The sequence below is a fragment of the Panthera tigris genome, chromosome A3, assembly GCF_018350195.1.
Source record: "Panthera tigris isolate Pti1 chromosome A3, P.tigris_Pti1_mat1.1, whole genome shotgun sequence".
NCBI lineage: Eukaryota > Metazoa > Chordata > Mammalia > Carnivora > Felidae > Panthera > Panthera tigris.
In genome coordinates this window covers 49,945,696-49,965,859 of record NC_056662.1, presented here as the reverse complement: position 1 = coordinate 49,965,859, position 20,164 = coordinate 49,945,696, and the positions used below count along the sequence as shown (strand labels likewise).

At 43.1% G+C, this 20,164-nt stretch overlaps 1 protein-coding gene across 2 annotated transcripts in view; it reads left to right on the top strand.

Moving 5' to 3' along the window:
* Positions 1–6,725: 6,725 nt before the first annotated feature.
* The window catches only part of NINL (ninein like), a 158,068-nt gene continuing 144,629 nt past the window's right edge, over positions 6,726–20,164 (top strand). For both annotated transcript variants that reach the window (XM_042981027.1, XM_042981026.1), the window contains exon 1: positions 6,726–6,868. The gene's annotated coding sequence lies outside the window, so the exon portion shown is untranslated. The remainder of the gene's footprint in view (positions 6,869–20,164) is intronic.

Genomic DNA, 20,164 nt, shown 5'->3' with positions numbered 1-20,164 from the left:
CTGAAAGTAATTTACATCTATAATAGAGGTGACCAAATAAGTAAATAAGTAGTAGATAATAGGAGCCATATTTCTTACCATCAAAGAAAGAAGTTACAAAGAAGCAGGGTAAAATGCTAGTATGAAGCTTGTGGTGTTGGATTTAAGCTGGAGACATCAGTACAGACTCATGATCAATTTAATATGTAGACAGAGATAGATATATAGATGATAGATGATATATATAGAGAGATTTTGTAATTATGTGTTTATACATGGGTCAGTATATTTATATACATTTCCTAAAGCTATGCTATGGGTGCCAAGAAGCAGTGACATCCCCAGTAGCAACAAGCACACTTTCATCCAGATCTTGGTTTCTAAATACCATTCTCTAGTGAAACGACCCAGGGCTCCTTGGAAACATGACTGATACTAGGGCTGAGGCAGAGAAAGTATTAGCTGAGCCTGGAACATCTAAGGCATGTGAAAGAGACACAGAAGCCAATCTGAAAGAGCTCCAATGGCCAAAGCTGGGAAAATTTGAACAACAAAATAAATAAGCACCACTAGATTATAACTGAGAGTATAAAATAAATATACATGAGTCCACACTGATATAAATAAATGAATGAATAAAGAAATAACACATGTAGATCCTCCCCTCTCTAGGAGGTAGAACTTAATCCTCTCCTTCGTAAGTGTAGACCAAATTTAGTAACTTTCTTCCAAAGATCAGAGTATGGAAAGAGAAAATTTTAACTTTGGAGAGATCTGGCAGACACCATCTGAACCAAATAATCAAGATTAACATCACCAATAATGTTCAGGGAATGTCAGGTATCCCTTGATATGATCTAAGAGAAGTGCATTTCACCTCTGTGTATTTTTTTCCAAGACCAATAACACCAGTCAAAATCATTAGAAAACATCAAGCTGAGGGACATTCTATGAAATATCTGATCAGTGCTCCTCACAACTGTCAGGGTCATGAAAAACAGGGAAAGTCTGAGAAACTGTCACAGACTGGAAGAGACTGAGGAGACCTGATGACTAAATGCCATTTGAGATTCTGATTGGGATCTTGGAAGAGAAAAAGGACAACAGTGGAAATACTCCTGAAGTCCAAGTGAAGTGTGGAATTTAGCTAACAGTAGTGTCAGCAGCTAATCACCTGATTCCAATCTTTGAACCATGGTTGTGTGAGATCTTAACATTAAGGGAAATGGGTGAGAGGTATACGGGAAATCTGTATTATCTTTGCAACTATCCTATAAATTTAAAATTATCCTCAAATAATAAATTCTTATTAAAAGAAGAAAAGTAGAATTTACTGAAAGGGTCAGATATATTCAGACTGAGTTAAACTGGGCGTATGTGGATTGTCAACAGTTATCAAAGGGTAATGAAGCAACAACATCCACAAGTGAAAGTATTTTCTAAATGTACTGAGGTCAGCACTTAGCCATGACTCCCAGGGAATGTTCTAAGAACCTGAAAGTGGCAAAATTTTCCATTAAGGATAAAAGTACATTATAAAATAAAGTTCTCTGTTAAATCATGTGATTGCTATTGTTGTCATTGTTAATTGAAATAACCATGTAAAATGAATGTAAACTAACAACACCATAAAACAAATGCAGTATTCTGTGGCCATCTGTCAAAGCCCAGCCATCTGAGGGTGTGCTGACATTTCTCAACTCCCTATACCACACTAGAGTTCACAGATGACAATCTCATGATAGGCTATTTAAGAAAAATTAGGATGTCTATATCACAGACAAAAACTATGCATTTCCACTCCACATTAATTGAAACAATCATCAGAAACATAAAATCGACACTAGAATTCAATAAAATAATGAACCCTTACATTTACCAGGCTTTCTACAACATCCCTTCCCATCCCATCTCTCTGTTATGGGGGATATAAATGCATAAAAATCATGTCTGATTGTGGGAGCTTTCAATCTAGTTAGGACTCAAACAAGAAGGACCTACCAGAGGAACTTCAGATTGTGACACAAGACTTAAAGAACAGATCAGGACATGAGAATGAATGGCACAAAACAGAATAGGACTGTTTACTCAATGGGTGGGATAGACAGTGGGCACTGTGGGGGTCTTCTCAGAAGTGGCCAGTTTTGAGCACAACCTTGATGAATAGATAGACTTGAGCAGATAGAAAGGAGGGGAGGTATGTCAAAAACATAAAGGCAAGAGTGCAAAGAGCACTCTTAAGAGGCAGCTCATACATGGCTTTGTTGGAGCCAGGGGTTCATGGGGCAAGTGATAGGAGAAGTTGGAAAGGTGAACTAGGATGTCAGTGAAGGATTTTGGATGTGGGTCAGTGAATCTGGGTTCCACCACCTAGTGAAGATGGAATCATCAAAGGCCTTGAGGAAAGGAATACATGTTAAAGCAGGTTTGGGGAAAGATTAAGGTCATTCTATCATAACATAGAAGAGACATGAAAAGAGAAAAATTTGGAAGGCAGGGGCTGTAGGTTTCACATGATAAGACACATGTTATGAGTAGTCTTCGGAACTCTGGAGCCATGGATTTTCTCTCTCATGTCTCAAGGTGGTCACATTGGTCCCCCTGTGTCTTGAATCAGTAATGTTTCTTCTTTCTCTTGCATCCTTAGTCTCTCAAGATGTCAAGCATGCTCTGGAGACAAAGTGACTAGACATGACGAGAGATTATAGGATAAGACAAACTATGCAATAGGATTTTTCCAGCTTCAGTTACTGACCTATTGCTGTTTGTTTTTCTTTTAAACACAGACTATGGACAAGATGATATGCTTCTAAATGAGAGTACTGGAAGTTACCTCTGAGCCCCATCTCTGGTTAATTTTACACAATACTCAGTTTATAAGACAATTTCAATTGTTTCCTTAGTAAGTCATGGTGAGGAGAAAGCACTTAATGTCTCACTGAGGTATTGGCAACAATGCAATTTCACCTTCCACTTAAGCAAGATACTTTGGAGAGACTTCTGGTTTTCATTTCTCTTTGCCTCTAACTCCAAGTAGTTTGTAACTTCTTCTTATATTCCAGCCATATCTGCTCCTTTAGCCACTTTCCCAGCTAAAATATCAGGTCACTTCCTGCCTGTTTTTTCTAGCTGAGTTTAGAGCCGTCATCGTGAACCCACCATTTTCTGCTCTATCTTTGTTACTTGTCTTATCTGACCCCAGTCACCCAACCCTGGGTTGGGTCCTCCCATTTTTCTCTCACTTAATAGATCTTCTGATGTGTGTAGACTATTTCTTATGCTTAGAAAGTGGGTGGTGACGGTTACCACATTTAGAGAAGAAGACTCAGCACTACAGGTGGTTGGAGCTGTGCAGTTGGTCCAGGACAGTAGACAAAAGAAGGAGAGGGGCATGCTTAACAGCCTTCTTTAAACAATCTAAGGAAAATAATTTTAATGGCTGTGAGGCTTAAAATAGGATACCTGAATATTTTTATACAATTGTGGTGAAGATTGCTAGTTGACCCCAGTTATTCACTTTTTTTCTCCTTAGGGTTAAAGAATATTTACCTGGGCACATGGTCACTCTGATTAAAGATAATTATCTTCCCAGCAGGCTCCCCTGGGAACTTAGTATCATAAACTGGAATCTGTCAGGACCTTGGCTATGTATCCTGTAGCTAGAACACTTCTGCATGGTATGGCCTGCCACTGTGTCCTCTGCTGGCTGAGGAGGGTCCCCAGCACATCAGAAGGCCTCCAGCCTCACTCAGAGCAGATCTGGAAAACCTCATAATCCAGAGCATGGCATGAGCTCCACTCACCAGTCTCCTCTGGTTGCCTTTCACTCTGTGTGGAGTTTGCCACTTGCAGGCAGTTGTAATTTTCACTCATCCTTGGTGCCCCCCTCCTTTTCCTACCTTGTTCCCCTAGAGCCTCACTTTTATCCTGCCTCTTCCCCATCAGTCATGTTGCCCCAGGTCCTCACATTCTTTAAAGTGAAGTTCCTACAAAACACAGGTGTAGACCTTCCTCATGCTAGATCACAGTGCAGCTCATTTAATCATTTTGATATATTGTTGTGCTGGTAAGACTTCCCCTTCTGCATCAGGGGTGAAAGGATGGAGTTGAGGTGTGGAGAAGCATCATTAACAAAGGTCAAAGAGGGAGACAGTCCAGGTCCAGCATAGCCCACTCTATCCTTTAGCCAGCACAAACAACGTTTGCTGGATTCTAGGCATGGGGGTGAGGTAAAGAAAAAAGATAATCCTTGCTCACAGGAGCTAAAAAATTAGCAGAAGAGAACATCAGTAGAGATTATCAAAGTAAAGAGTGATACAAGATTGGATAGAAGTGAATATGAGTGTCCTAGGATGACAGAGGAAAGGAAGCAAACACATGGTCGGAGGAGTTTCTGTGTTGAGAGCTGAAGCTGACTGACAGGTAACCAGGGGGTTTGCAAAGCTTTGGAAAAAAGACAGCCTGTGGTCTGTTTCATTTTCAGAGAACTAGGTGGCCCTGCTGACCTGAAGACTAGATGAGAATGGACTAGGGGTGGGGGCAGGGGGCTGGAAAAGTGGCAGGGCTAGGTCTAGAAGGAAGGATCTGTTAAATAATTTCAGCAGAAGACCTGGAAGGGCTTTAGGCAGAAAAGGGACAACACAGGCATACGTTTTGCAAAGCACATCTGGCTGCTGTACAGAGTTGACAAGTACAAAATGCAGACAGTGGTCTTTAGGGCTTTAGCAATCCTCAGGAGGCATCTGGAGGGCCTGACCCAAGGAGAAGGTGTGGCTGGGATTTGACTGTGTGTGTGTGTATATGTGTGTGTGTGTGTGTGTGTGTGTGAGAGAGAGAGAGAGAGAGAGAGAGAGAGAGAGAGAGAGAGGAGATACACAGAAATCTATAGGACTTGCAACTGAGACAATGTGAGGAGATGGAAGGGCTGTGACCTTCACCAACATGGGGAATCCACAAGAAGAAACATATCACAGGAGAAAAATAAATATTTCAGTTTGAGACTTGTTGACTGGTTGGATTTGAACTGCTTGTGGGATATGGAAGTGTAATATCCAGTTGGTAGTTTGATGTTTGGGGTTTTAAGAGAGAAAGAGAGTGAGGACCAGAGTGAGAGCAGGGTAGAAATACTAAGGACTACTATTCAATCATACTTAAGAGAGGACAGGGGGAAGCACCCAGAAACTAGGCAAAGAGAGCAGGGAGCCAAGTCTAGGACCTTACGAATGAAAATATTTAGGGATGAGGAAAGGAAGACCACAAGGGAGCATTGGGAAGGAATAGAGAAGCCAATGGACAAGTAGGATGGCTGTGTCAGGGGCCCAGAAGGCAGCTGGCTCGTGCCCTGAAGCCACAAAGATAAGAAATGAAGACGATCCTGTTGATGTGATGACTGGAAGGATAGTTGGGACATTGAGAGCACTGCAGGGAGGAGGGAGAAGGGGGATGCAGCCCCAGGTCTTAGCTCAGCAGCACCTGCTGGTCAGAGCATGTGCAAGTTCTGGGATCAGATTTTGGGACCTGGAAGCTATATGGATCCCAGCATGCTATTTAACCACTTAAGCTTTATTTCCCCTACTCTGTAAAATGACAATGTTTTAACTGTGTCCTGGGATCATTGTGAGAATTAAAATGAGGTTGTGCATAGAAAGAACCCAGCATAAAATGAGTAACTGTCGTTGCATAGGCCAAAGTCTTGGAGTCACCCTTTCTCTCTCACAACCCACCTCCAATCTGTAGGCACTTTCTGTCTGCTGGACCACCCCAAATACCACATATTCTGTATCTGACCACTCCTCATCCCCTCCACCCTGGTCCAAGCCACCCTCAACTCTCAGCCTAATTACTGCCATCACTTCTTAATGGTCTCCTTACTTCAACCTTTGCTCTCACCCCTGCCCTTGCTCTAACCCAGTGACCAGAGTGATTTTAAGTCAGACCACAAGTTCCCTCTACTAAACAGTCTCAGAGTAGGAGCAAAGTCCTTACAAGGGGCAGCAAGGCCCTATACCTCTCACCTATCTCTCACTTCTTTCTCGCCTCACACACCACACTCCTCCCATACCACTCTTCCCAGCCACAAAGAAACTCACCCTGTAGACTCATCCTCTAGACTCAAGGCCTGGCCAGCTGTTCCCTGGGACTGCTGCCTGTTTCCCTCACTCCTTTCTGGCCTTCACTTAAAATGTCACTGTCTCTCTGACCTTCCCTGGACAACTTCCTGCACTCCTTAGATCATCTCTTGTATATTTCAGTTAAGCTTTTAAGTTGTATTCTGGCATGTAAACTCCATGAGGGGCAGGGACTTTTTTTTCCCAATTCTCCCCACATGGTTACTGCTCCATGGGACTACGCCTGGCACTACTAGTACATGCTCAAGAAAGATTTCACTTGATATATGATGGAAAGACAGGAACCATTAGTTTTATGTCTTACAGTTTCCTCAACTGCGAATTTGGAGTATTAACTACTACCTGGCCTGCCTCCTCCGGTTGTTCCCAGAAGAGGATGCTGGAGCAAGGACTTCGAACAGCCAAACCCCACAGCAAACACTTCGCTGAAGGTGAGCTGCGCCTGGAGGCGGTGGAGGAACCCCCACTCGCCGCACCCAAACCCGCCCACCCGCTTCGCCCCGCCCCGACGCCCGCACGCCCCGCCCATTCGGCCCCCACCCAGCCCCCGCCCGCTCCGCCTGCTCGGATGGGGCCCGCCGCGCCCGGCGCTAGGAGGCCTAGGGGGCGGTGCCTAGAGGCTGCGGGAACACGGCGTCGGGGCCTCCAGACACAAAGAACTGCTGGCAGGACGCAGGGTGCATGCAGTGCGCGCGCCAGCGCCCTTGGCCCGCTCCACTGTGTCCCAAGCGCGGGGGAGACCAGAGGCACCCACTGCCCAGGTGAGCTTGGCTGGGGCGGGGCTGTGGGGCCCGCGCCTCCGCCGCTCGTGCGGCCCGCCCGGCTGCGAGCACCCTGGTTGGGGCCGCGGAGAGTAGCCAGCGTCTCGCGGGCTGCGCCCCAGGCAACGGGCTTGTGGGAACTAGCGGGGCCGGGGCCCTGCGACTCTGAGCGGGGCGAGGTCGTAGGGAGAACCCTACGGTACCCCTCCGCCCTCGCCTCAGCGCCCACAACCGGCTCCTTCGCGGGGTCCGGGTCCTCCCTTCCCCTCTGGGTAAGGGGCCCCAGGTTGGGTAAGTCTGACATGCTAGCCTCCTTTTTCCGTCACTTTGGAGGGCTGGTGCAGGGGTCACTTTAAAAGAACGTATCCGCGGGAATCCCGCTGTTCCGCCAAACCTTTGAAAACTAGGTTCTACAGTCGTTTCCGTTCCTGCAGTTTGCGTGGTCCTCGGAACGAATTTTGCAGCTATTTGGCCCCTCTGCTGAAGTGGACGCTAACCTTCTGGTGAGCAGTCCGGCATCGGGGAGAGGGCAGTGGCCCTCACTGATGATGCCGAGGTTAAACGGTGTAGCGAAAGCCGCGGCCGCAACTGCGGCGCTGACTTTTCCTTCCCCGACGCGCAGCTGCGGGGTGCCCTGGCCCCTGGAACGCCCACAGCGCCGCAGTGTCCCTCAGCCTCTCCCATCACCTGCAGAGCTCGAGGCCTGGTTCCTCTGAGCAGGCCACGTTCTCCACAGAACGATCTCCTGTAGATAAGATTGCATCCTTCTATATAGGAAGTTTTTAGGGTGTACCTTTCTTTTGTTGTATCGCGAGTTTGCGCTTGGGAAAACGGTTTGAAACACGCCATTGTCAGGGACTATAAAGTCTGTTGGAAATTTTATGTGTCCTACCAATTGTTTGGCAGGATCGTCCTTTTCCTCCCATTGGTGGGCTCAGTCACAAATTTCAGTAGGAGTCTGTCCAATCTCTTCTGGTGTTTCACACTCATAAATCATGCCCTGGAGACTTAGGCCAAGCCGTCCTACAGTGGGGGGTGAGAATGGGGTCCAAAGAAAGAACTGTGGAGCTGGAGGGCTTGGACAGGGTCAAGTGTTGCTCAAGGTTTCACCGCCAGCACTGTCAGTAGGTGGGAGGAATTATGGGTGACCGTGAGTTTTTCTTAAAGGCCTTTACCACGTTTTCCACATTGGACTTCGAAATACTTTTCAAAGCAGAAAATTAAAAAAAAAAAGTTAAGTTAAAATTTGTTAAATAAGACGCTAAGCAGCCCCACAGTTTTTTGAACTGTGTGCAAGAGTATGTATCCTAAAAGAAAAATGTTAAGGCAAAGAAGCAGTGTATCACTGTGCTTGCTGTGCCTTTTGTTTGGCTTACATACATATCATCTGTTGGTGGTTTAAACTGTTACAGATTGAACTCGCCTGTACTGGCAAATAGAAGTGGGTCTTCTGTGCTTACATATGTGTGTGTGTGTGTGTGTGTGTGTGTGTGTGTGTGTATCTATCTATATATATATAGATATATATATTTATAATTCAGATTCAATAAAAAATAGAGGATAATCATTTTTGCAGAATGAGAAAATAACAAGCCTTCTCCGAAGAACCTGAACTTCATGTAACATTTAACACCATCATATTAGAAAAAGAACATATCACAAAGGAAAAGTTAGGGTTTCAACATTTTTTAAGTTGTGGACTTCATATAATCTTTGCTGGAAAACCGTTTTTCTTTAAGTCCTATTTATCTCTTTACATTGTGATTTGCAGGGCTGCTCAGAGGTGACTTAACTGACACAGTCATTTGCCAACAGTATGTTGAAATCCCTTAGTGTTAGTGTGTCTTTTGTTCTGCTCCTTAGTCCTTATGAACATTTGGTGGTGAAAAAGAGTAATAGTAGAGTTGCAAAATTCTAACTAAATATTCAAAGTATTCAGAGTATTCACCCTTTTATGGTGAGTGACTTTAAGTGCTGGTTGTGGAGGGTCATTTTGTGTGTGGGGGTGGAAGATGGAACATGTGGCATTTGAGATTTGGGCATGTGAGAGGAGAGATCCCTCTAACCATATTCTTTCTACCTTGGACACTTACCTTTGGATTTTACTATGAACAGGTCGCTGCTAGGTATCTCTCTCCCTCCCTGGCTCAAGAAAGGTCTATAATAAGGAGGCAAAAACAGTTTCCTGGCCTCACATTTTGAACTAGAAGTTTCAGAGGGGTAGTCAGGGGGAATTGTGTGTAGTCAGAGGGGTAGTCAGGGGGAATCCTGACCAGAAGGGGAACAGTGCCCTCTGACTTAGAAGGGCAACACTAAGGCCACATCCACTTTGCTCTTGATTCCATGGTCATTCTGTAACAGGTTGAGTGGCAGTGGCTGTAACTGAACTTTAGATTTGGGCTTAGCTCAGTCCTTGGCTTCAAGTACAAATTAAGAATTCAGGCTCAAGGCCAGATATTTGGTTAATCACAAGCAGGAGGCCAAAACTTTGGGTCAGACTCTACCTGGAGCTATTTGGAGGGCAGCAGTAGCAGAAGGCTTTCCATTCCCCATCCTTGGGTTAACCTTGAGCCTCCTGGTGAGACTTCTCCACTGAAGGATTCTAAATGTTGTATTTTGTTTGTTTTTGTGAACCCAGGAGTCTTTTGGGTGGCGTTTTGTGTTTTTAACATCTTGATGAAAGTTAGAGCATGCACCTCCTTCTGCCTAGTTGTACTCATCTGTTTCTCTGAACACTGGGTTCTCTGAACCCTCTTTAACCCTTCCTTAAACTTTAAGAGATAATGGCTTCTTGTTTCTCAAAGACGGGTACATAGTCTCCCTTGAGTTGGAATCTTTGGTTTCTCAAATAAACATCCTCCAGGTAATTCTAATACACTCAAGTTTGAGAGGCACTGGTATATACCAGCTTTTGTGCATTGACTTGCTTTGTATTTCATGAGAGGAAAGTAGCAGAACCTTTTATGATGTGACAGCGGCTCTTATAACCCAGTTATCTTATTTAGGGATCTTCTTTGTTTAATAAGTTAATATTTTGATATTGGAACTTCTCAAAGTGGTTGTTTATTGTTATTGTTAAAGATCTGAAGGAAAATCTCTCTTGATAATGTCTAGTTTTTTCACTGAAGTGAAAACTTTTACATTTGTGGATGCGTATCAATTGAGATGTTTTTAGGTACCAGTGATGGAAAACCCAACTCATGTGGATGGAACTGGAGGGTATTATGCTAAGTGAAATAAGTCAGTCAGAAAAAGATATCATGTTTTCACTCATATGTGGAATTTGAGAAACTTAACAGAAGACCATAGGGGAAGGGAAGGAAAAATAAGTTACAGAGAGGGAGGCAAATCATAAGAGACCCTTAAATACAGAGAACAAACCAAGGGTTGATCGGAGGGTAGGGGAGGATGAGCACTGGGTGTTGTAAGTGATGAATCATGGGAATCTACTCCCAAAGCCAAGATTACACTGTATACCCTGTATGTTAGCTAACTTGACAATAAATTAGTTAAAAAAAAAAAAGAAAGAAAGAAAGAAAAAGAAAAGAAAACCCAACTCAGTCTTGGCTTAAACAAGTAGGGAAGTCCTGGAAGGAAAGTATAGGACTTCAGGATGAGTTGTTCCAGTGGCTGAATCAGCAACTGGGGGCCTAGGTTGCTCCTCTTTCACACATGTTGGTGGTGGCTGTTTTACATCTGAAGGAAGAGGGAGGTTGGTTTCTGTGTCTCTTCAAGAATAAGGAGTAACACATTCAGTAGCCTTCTGGACCATGGAACCAGTCATCAGCTGTAAGGGGGCTCACCTTGGTCTGTGACAGGCCTCATACTTCCCTGTTGCTACTCCAAGGAGGCAGGGTGCATGGGAGCTGTGGGAGGGCATTCTGTGGGTACCTAATCACTGGAGAGCTAGTGTAACTCACTGCACAGGTAGAGTATATCCTCTGGGCCCTCTGCATGGCTTGTGCATTGGTCATGCTGATGTCAGAAATGGATCGCTGGTCTCTTGGTGATTTGATTTTAAATTGAGCTCTTATTGTGTGCCAGGCTCTGTTGTCTGCTTTTGGTAAATTCTTCCGTGTAGTGCTCACAGCAGTCTGCTGAGCTGGGACATGCTCTTGTCCCCATCTAGAAGACAGAGGCTTGCTACCTGCTATGTTCAGAATCACATGGCATTGAAGGGTGCACAGGGATCTAGACAGGTTCTCTGCAGATTCCATGCCTTCTAGCCTGTGAGATTTCCACCATATGTCACTGCCTAAGCAGCGAGATCATTTCTGTACATGAAAAAGAAAGTCAGGAGTTTTCAGTGCTGATAAAAAACTGACTTCCACAGTCTGTCTAGATATGTGAGGTGAGGGGGAGGTAAGGGAATTAGCAAGTCAAATTCCATTTGTAAGCAAGAGTTGTGCTTTGCATTGGTGGGCACCATGTGTGTGCATGCTCATGGAAATAAATTTAAAAAGATGAGTCTGATGTTAGGATTGGGAGTGTAGCCACCGTGTGGTCCTGCCAGGGCAACTTCCTAGGAGTGCCAGGGGCCTGTGGAGTCTCCTTCAGGGTCACAGATGGCATAAAGCCATAAACACAAGAACCAACATGAAGTAATATAATGAAGCATTCACTGATTTAGAGTTTAATTTAAGGGCACAGGAATTTTGTAAATAGTTATACATTACTTAAAAATCAAAAGGGTAGTCTGCTCTGTTAGACTTTAACAACAGGTTGCCACAGCCCAGGGAGAGCTCAAGGTATCCAGAACGTATTTACCTGCCCTGGCTATACACAGGTGGCCTGAGGAGGGAGGGGTTAGGACTGCCAGTGCATGTGGACTCCAGGCTTCTGGCTGTGTTCATGAACATGGACAAAAGTGGGCAAGAGTAGGCAGCACCACCAGGTCCTCGGCTGGGGAGAAACTACAGAACAGAAGAGACTCCTCCTGACATAGTCAGGGTATGCATGTCCCCATGTGGATGGGGAATAAAACTGAGAGCTCATTGTCCCCGTGATAACAGGGAGGGTAGTACCTTCTGCCTGAAGGAAGCTGATTCCTAAGGGCCAGCTGCAGCTCAGCCAGTTAGCTCCTTGGGTTCAGGTGACTGCTTTTGTGGTCAGACTTCAGTGCGGTCACCACTCCCCAAGGACCTAAACGAAGGGAAGTAATGGTGAGTTTGCCTCTTGACTTGGCTAGAAACATAGATGCCCAATTTCTAAACTCCACGATCTACGTTAGTGGCCTGCTCATAAGAACCGAAGTGCCAGTAGCACTTCTCAGAAAACTGCTTCAAACAGGATGTTTGCAGGGGTCCTTCCTAATTCAAATTTAGCCAGTCCTGCTTTGTAGCAAAAGTGTGGCTTTAAAATTAAGCAGTTCTTGGGGCGCCTGGGTGGCCCAGTTGGTTAAGCGGCCGACTTCGGCTCAGGTCACGATCTCACAGTCCGTGAGTTTGAGACCCGCGTCGGGCTCTGTGCTGACAGCTAGGAGCCTGGAGCCTGTTTCAGATTCTGTGTCTCCCTCTCTCTGACCCTCCCCCGTTCATGCTCTGTCTCTCTCTCTGTCTCAAAAATAAATAAACATTAAAAAAAAAATTTTAAAAAAATAAATAAATTAAGCAGTTCTTGACACATTTTAAATTATTTTTGAATTTTTATTATTTCAACTTGTACACATAAAGACTTTGATGTAGATTTTATTAAAATTCTCATAATTCAAATTCTTTTTTTTTAATGTTTATTTATTTATTTTGGGAGAGAGGGAGAGCGAGAGCATGCACATGACCTCAGGAACCCTGAGATCATGACCTGAGCCGAAATCAAGAGTTGGATACTCAACCAACTGAGCCACCCAGGCGCCGCATTATGAATCAACTTCTTATAAAAGGTAGCTGGCCTGCTTTGGATGCTGTCCTAGCTAAGTGATGAAAATTAAAGATAACCTGTAAAGAGACAGTGTGTGCCTCCTGATGAGAGGTACTGAGAAGGATGCTACCTCGCCCACCTCACCCTGGGGGTATTCCCGCCATAACCTGAGTCTCTGTGTGGAGACATCAGACAAACTCCATTTGTGTGATGTTCTACAGAGTAAATAACTGACTTCTATAGTCTTTAGTTATTTTAAGGTAAAAAAAAACCATAAAGACTGAGGAACCATACTAGTTGAAAGAGGACTAAAAGGACCTGACACCTGTGTACACTACTTGATTGGAGTCAGGAAGTGGGCAGGAGAGCTGTAAAGGACATTATTGGGACAATAGACAAAATTTAAATGTTAGTGATGTGATACGTTTCCTGAATTTGATCATTGTACTTATCACTATGTCCTTCAGTTTAGTAAGTGCAGTATGAAATAATCTGAGGAAGGAGAGACAGAGTTGGAGAGAGCAAATGATACAGTGGGTGTGATAAATGGGGCAAAGTGAAAACAGTTTATCGGTGAAGCTCCAGGCATAAAGGGTATTTGGGAATTGTATGTACTGTTCTTGTTATTTTTCTATAAAGTTGATATTATATCAGAATAGAAAGGTACAAAAACAGATGTCTACCCTGTATATACTGCAATCTAAATACCTCACTTTAATTTTTCATGTTACAATGTCTCTGAATTTGGGATGCCTTTTGAAGTCAACACTGTCTTAGCATTGTGTCAGATTGGATAGCAGTTTTTCTTTTTTAGTCATTGGTCTTAGAATCAGTGGCATCTTGGATTTGATGAACTGTGGTATTTTCTCTGGCTTTATTGTCTGAAGAGGTGGGAAAAAGAAGACAGTCCTTCTAGTGGTTTCGTGTGACAGCTTTCCATTCCCTCATGCTTCACACTAGGCCAGACATCCAGGTGCCTTTGCTCATTTCCCCTCCACGCCTCATTGATATTTCAAACTCAACACATTCCAGGCTGAATGTCTGTCTTCACCTCTACCACTTTAAACTGCTCTTCCTTTGTTTCCTGTTTCAGGGAGCAGAAACATAATTTTGAGACAGTGATGGCCCTGGAATGACCCCGTGGGAAGAGCATAGGGAACTGTTCCCTTTGCATGAGTGAGATAGGTTGATGTGAGGCCCTTACCTAGTCTTTCCTCAGGATGGATACTAGTTTTAGTGCTGCCCATTTCTTGAAGTGTCTTTGGGCTCCAAATGTCTGTGCCTTATTTTCCCCATTTTTTTTTTTAAGTGAGAATGGCTTTCCCAAGTCTGCTAAGATAATAGACAAGGCAACTTAAAGTACCATAAAACTCCAAAATTCTGTGACTTAAAATGAGAGAGCTTTTTGATAAGACTTTTATACTAGAATCATTCAAATAGCTGATTCCTGTTAAGCAGATGACCCTGAGCTCATGTGTCAGTGAAGGCCAGGCTTGTGGCTGGGCTCCTGCTTCTTGACTCCTAGCACTTGCTCCCGGATTTCTTTCCTGTTCTGGGTCCAGTTCTGGGGGGAGACAGGGTGGGATTGATTTTTACACTTGGTGCTCACAGAGACCACCAGGCACAGGCACGTTTCATAGAACTTGTAGTGGCCTGGTGCTCCCAAGCTCCTCTCTGCACTGGGGCCACTGGTCCCTGCAGTGTTGGAAACCTCCGTGTCAGTGCATCAAGTTTCATTAGCTCTTGAGCCCCATGTGTGTCAGACTTGGAAATGGTTCCATCCCAAGGCTGGCTCGTTGCATCAGCCCAGGATTATAACATTTTATTTTAGTTTATTTTGTTTGGCATGAACTTCAAGCAACTGGAATAGCAAAATAACGGTGATTTCTCCATGACCTGGTTTCTTGGACTGCTGTGTTTCATCTTCATTAAAGATGAGTTTCTTAGCAATTCTGAATCTGCTTTTATGGTCACTGAGTTCTTGATATTGACACTGACCTTCACAGCAGGCTGATTTCTTGGAAGTAGAAACCAAAAATATTCAATCCACTGTCAGATTCTGTGGACTTTTAAATATGTGTAAAGAACAGAGAGGATCAACATGTGCCTTTAGCTCTTAATTGCATGCTGGAACTTCAGATGTGAAAGTTAGGACAATAATGAGTTGGGGGGACTGTTATGGTTTTCGAAATAAATGTTATCAGCTGTGTTATTTTATTCTCTTTTTTTGTTTGTTTATTTTGAGAGAAAGCAAGAGAAATGCACATGCGTATTCATGGGAGGGATGGAGAGAGAAGAATCTTAAGCAGGCTCCACACTCATTGTGGAGCCTGACACTGGGCTCAGTCTCACGAACCCTGAGATCATGACCTGAGCTGAAATCAAGAGTTGGATACTTAACCGACTGAGCCATTCAGGCACCCCTCTCTTATTTTCTATTTAGCCAACATGAAACAAAGGTTATACCCTGGTTCTGGTGAAGAGAAGGTGTCTCACTGTTTCATAGCAGATGAATAAAAATGAATTGGGACATGGAATGTTTGGTTGAAGTATTGCTTTGTAATTTGGGGGACTATTCAAGTTAATGTTCTTTCCTTGTAATTAGGTTTAGTAATATAAAATTTTTGTATAACATTAGGACTTTCTGGTTTGGTTTAGAGCTGGAGGAGACATTTCCCCAAATATTCTGGACATGGAAAAACTTTCTTTTAAATATTAAAATTATTTTGTGTGTTTGGATATTATTAATAGGCATGAGGCAAAATGTAAAGGTTGGTAGCTCTAACTGGAGTTAGACCTCAGTGTGTGTTCAGTTACCAGCTCTGTGACTTTGGACAAATTACTTCACCTCTCTGTGCCTAGATATCATCACCTTTAATATGGGGATGACAATGGTGCCTCCCTCCCAAGGCTAAAAATTCCCAGGTGCTTAGGAATGTGCCCATTATGTGGTGAACTCAAGAAATACTAGTTTTCTATTATCAAAAGATTATGTAGCAAAAGTGAGGACCCTACTGAGGGGTCAGAAGTAGAGACCTCTTTCCAATGGCTCTGTGCAAAGAGTAGACACCAGGACTTTCACACCTGGAAGTAGAGTGTTAGGAAAATCTCCTAGTGTCCTTTTTTATTTTTATTTTTTTCCCTCAACCTTTAAGGTCACTTGACCGAAATAAAAATAAATAGCAACAATTGTCTCAAAAAAAGAGACATCATAATGGCAAAATGTGCACACACTTCAAAAAATAATAAATTAGGTACTTCAAGGAAATGCATGCATTAACCAAGACCTTATTACTCTCCAGGTTCTGTATGCAGTGTATGTTTTGTGGAGTTGAAACATGAATGTGTGCTAGACTTCTGCTTTGTTCTGCTAATTTCAGCAATCCTCCCCACCCCACCCCCAACCCCCCATCACTGGTGTCTGCAATCTAACACATGCTTTTTTTTTTTCAATATATGAAATTTATTGTCAAATTGGTTTCCATACAACACCCAGTGCTCATCCCAAAAGGTGCCCTCCTCAATACCCATCACTCACCCTCCCCTCCCTCCCACCCCCCATCAACCCTCAGTTTGTTCTCAGTTTTTAAGAGTCTCTTATGCTTTGGCTCTCTCCCACTCTAACCTCCTTTTTTTTTTTCCTTCCCCTCCCCCATGGGTTTCTGTTAAGTTTCTCAGGATCCACGTAAGAGTGAAACCATATGATATCTGTCTTTCTCTGTATGGCTTATTTCACTTAGCATAACACTCTCTGGTTCCATCCACGTTGCTACAAAGGGCCATATTTCATTCTTTCTCATTGCCATGTAGTACTCCATTGTGTATATAAACCACAATTTCTTTATCCATTCATCAGTTGATGGACATGTAGGCTCTTTCCACAATTTGGCTATTGTTGAGAGTGCTGCTATAAACATTGGGGTACAAGTGCCCCTATGCATCAGTACTCCTGTATCCCTTGGGTAAATTCCTAGCAGTGCTATTGCTGGGTCATAGGGTAGGTCTATTTTTAATTTTCTGAGGAACCTCCACACTGTTTTCCAGAGTGGCTTCACCAATTTGCATTCCCATCAAGAGTGCAAGAGGGTATCCGTTTCTCCACATCCTCTCCAGCATCTATAGTCTCCTGATTTGTTCATTTTGGCCACTCTGACTGGCGTGAGGTGATATCTGAGTGTGGTTTTGGTTTGTATTTCCCTGATGAGGAGTGACATTGAGCATCTTTTCATGTGCCTGTTGGCCATCCGGATGTCTTCTTTAGAGAAGTAACACATGCTTGATTGGGATGTCATCACTGCAATAATTTCAGGATGTTTTTTAAATTTTATTTTTTATTGTTTAAAATTTACATCCAAATTAATTAGCATATAGTGCAACAATGATTTCAGGAGTAGATTCCTTAGTGCCCCTTACCCATTTAGCCCATCCCCCCTCCCACAACCCTTCCAGTAACCCTCAGTTTGTTCTCCATATTTATGAGTCTTTTGTTTTGTCCCCCTCCCTGTTTTTATATTGTTTTTGTTTCCTTTCCTTTATGTTCATCTGTTTTGTCTCTTAAAGCCCTCATATGAGTGAAGTCATATGATTTTTGTCTTTCTCTGACTAATTTCACTTAGCATAATACCCTCTAGTTCCATCCACATAGTTGCAAATGGCAAGATTTCATTCTTTTTGATTCCCAAGTAATACTCCATTGTATATATATACCACATCTGCTTTATCCATTCATCCATCGATGGACATTGGGCTCTTTCCATACTTGAGCTATTGTTGGTAGTACTGCTTCAGGATGTTTTTAATGGACAAGTGTTTGTGTGTTGATGGAGTTCCCAAGCTTGTCTGTTGATATATTCCATGGTGTGCTGAGGTGTTTCCCTTTTGTTAGGCTTTTGATTTTGTTCTGAGCATTTAGAGACTTATAAGTAGCATTCTATGAAGAATTTCAGTCTTCCTGTTTTCTTCTCTGTGCATATAAAATGTGTGCACCTCCCTTCATTCTCAAAACCGGCCAATGATAACCACTATCTAGTCACATTGCCGGTTGGGATGAGTGTGCAATGGGATCTCTGAGCAGAACTTCCTTACTGGCTCCTCAGTGCAGGGAGAGCAGGGGAGAGGTGGTGCCAGAGAGTCAGGCCTTGACAGCAGTGTGCCAGACACATGGAATCCTGTCACGTGCCCCCTGGTGTGAAAAACTCTTAAATTGTTTTAATTTGGGTTTCTGTGCGTATTAAACGTTTGCTTATTTTTTTTTAATGAAAAGCAAGATTCTGCTCTTAGGTCATCAGCTTCCTTCCCTGGGTCTCTTGAGGACATTGTTCTTGCTGGAGTGAGAATGCTGAAGCAAGCAGCAGCATGTGCCTTCTGCTGACCTCCCAGTCTGTCCTTGCTAATAATGCATGAACATGGTGCTTTCACAGTAACATGCAAGTAACATCCGCTATCTCAGGTTCTCAGACATTTTAGAAAAAAAAAAAAAGAGTGTTCATGTGAATTCTCTTCTGGAATTTCTAGCATTTGGTGGAGAATCAGATGCTCCACCTGGCTAACTGATAAAGCTCTGAGTGGTTCTGTGGCTAGTGATAACATTTCTCAAATGATAAAGGTGTGAGCTCACATTCCCGGATGTGAGTTGCCCAACAACATTCAGGAAAGAGTCTGCTCGGCAAGCCTCCCTGCTTGCTCTAGTGCCAAGCACTTGCCTTTTACTTCAAAGAGAAATCTAGGTTACTAGTCCTCGGTGCCTGTTTATCTCTCTTGAGATCTGTCTGCACCCACATCTCCCCTCTTCTTCTGGTGGCCTCCCAGGAGGAGGTGACTCACCTACCTCCATTTGGTGGAGGTGTAAGCTGCTGCTGTGGGATGGGAGGGAGATTCCAGCTTCTCACACCAGCATTCCACACTGTTGCTGCTCAGATGGGAGTGAGGTTGAGACCCTTTGAGAAGTGAATGACCCCAGGCCCTCAAAGGTAACCTGAAATTATTTTGTTGAATAAAACTAGGTATAAATGCCCTAGAATTTATAAGTCTGCAGCAGAATAAGTAACTGAAATTCAATACATGTTTTATTCTGTTTTTTCCATTCTAAGACAGCAGCCCAACCTTGGTGTTCCCTTGCCTTCAGAGAGGTTTCTGTTACAGGGCTAAAGGTGGAAGTTTCTGGAAAATGACCTCCCTCCCTTTTTAAAAAAAAATGCATATGCTAAAATTGACTCTGTGTGTGTGTGTGTGTGTGTGTGTGTGTGTACAGTTCTGAGACTTTGAACACACATATAGATTTGTAATTGTAACAACAGTAAGAATACAGAATAGTTGCATTATCCAAAAAATACTCTTGCTGCCCAGTTGTAAGTCCTAACTCCTGCCTACCTGTTTGCTGACCTTGTAATTTTACCTTCTCCAGAATGTAATATCAATGGACTCTTACAGCATGTAACCTTTCCAGACTGGTTTCCTTCTCTCAGTATTTATCTGTGTTGTTGTTTGTATTAACAATTTCTTCCTTTTATTGATGAGTAGCATTCCAGGTGAGGATGGATGTCAATCCATTAAACAGTTGGAGGACATTAGGGTGGTTTCCAGTTTTTGACAGTTGTGAATGCAGCTGCTACAGGCATTTGTATACAGAATTGTGTGAATGTGTTTTCACTTTTCCTAGGGTAAATAATAGTGTGCGGGGTTGCTGAGTATTTGTTTAATTTGGAACTGCTTTTTTTCCAGAGTGATTTTGCCATTTTGCATTTCCAGCAGTACTGTATGAGAATTTAATTTGTTTTCCTTGCCAGTTCTTGGTATTGGAATTTCTTAAAAATTTTAATGTCAGCTATCCTAATAGACATGTAGTGGTATCTCATTACAGTTTTAATATTCATTTCCTTATTGGTGAATGATGGTGAACATCTTTTCATAAGCTTATTTCCATTTGTATATTTTCTTTGGAAGTGTGGTCAGTTCTAGTGTTGTGCAAGGTTTTTTTTTTAAATTGGGTTTTATATTTTATTTTATTTTATTTTATTATTTTATTATTTATTTTTTATATTTCCAGTCAATTTTAGTAAATGGGGGTACTGCATCACATGCTATTATACCAGTCCAGGGTGAGAATTTTCTAATAAGCCTTTTCTAATAATAAAACTGCTTCCTTTGGTATCATCCTAAGTTGTACCCTGAATTGAGGGAAGGGAGGTTGGATGGGCCCTAGAGTTCCTGAGGGAAATCGAAATTGACATGTTCCCTTTTTGTAAGGAGATGGGACAGGAAGAGCAAGTTCTAGCTCCCAAAGAAAGGACTAACAGGCAATATAAATATGTTGTTTCATCCTTATGAGGCCTGCCTGCCTGCCTTTAAAAAGGAACTACATTCTTAACCCACAACTGTTTTTCACCATGACAGTGGCTCCCATTATTTCTTGCAGCAGAGAGCTCTGGGCTCCTCCTAGAG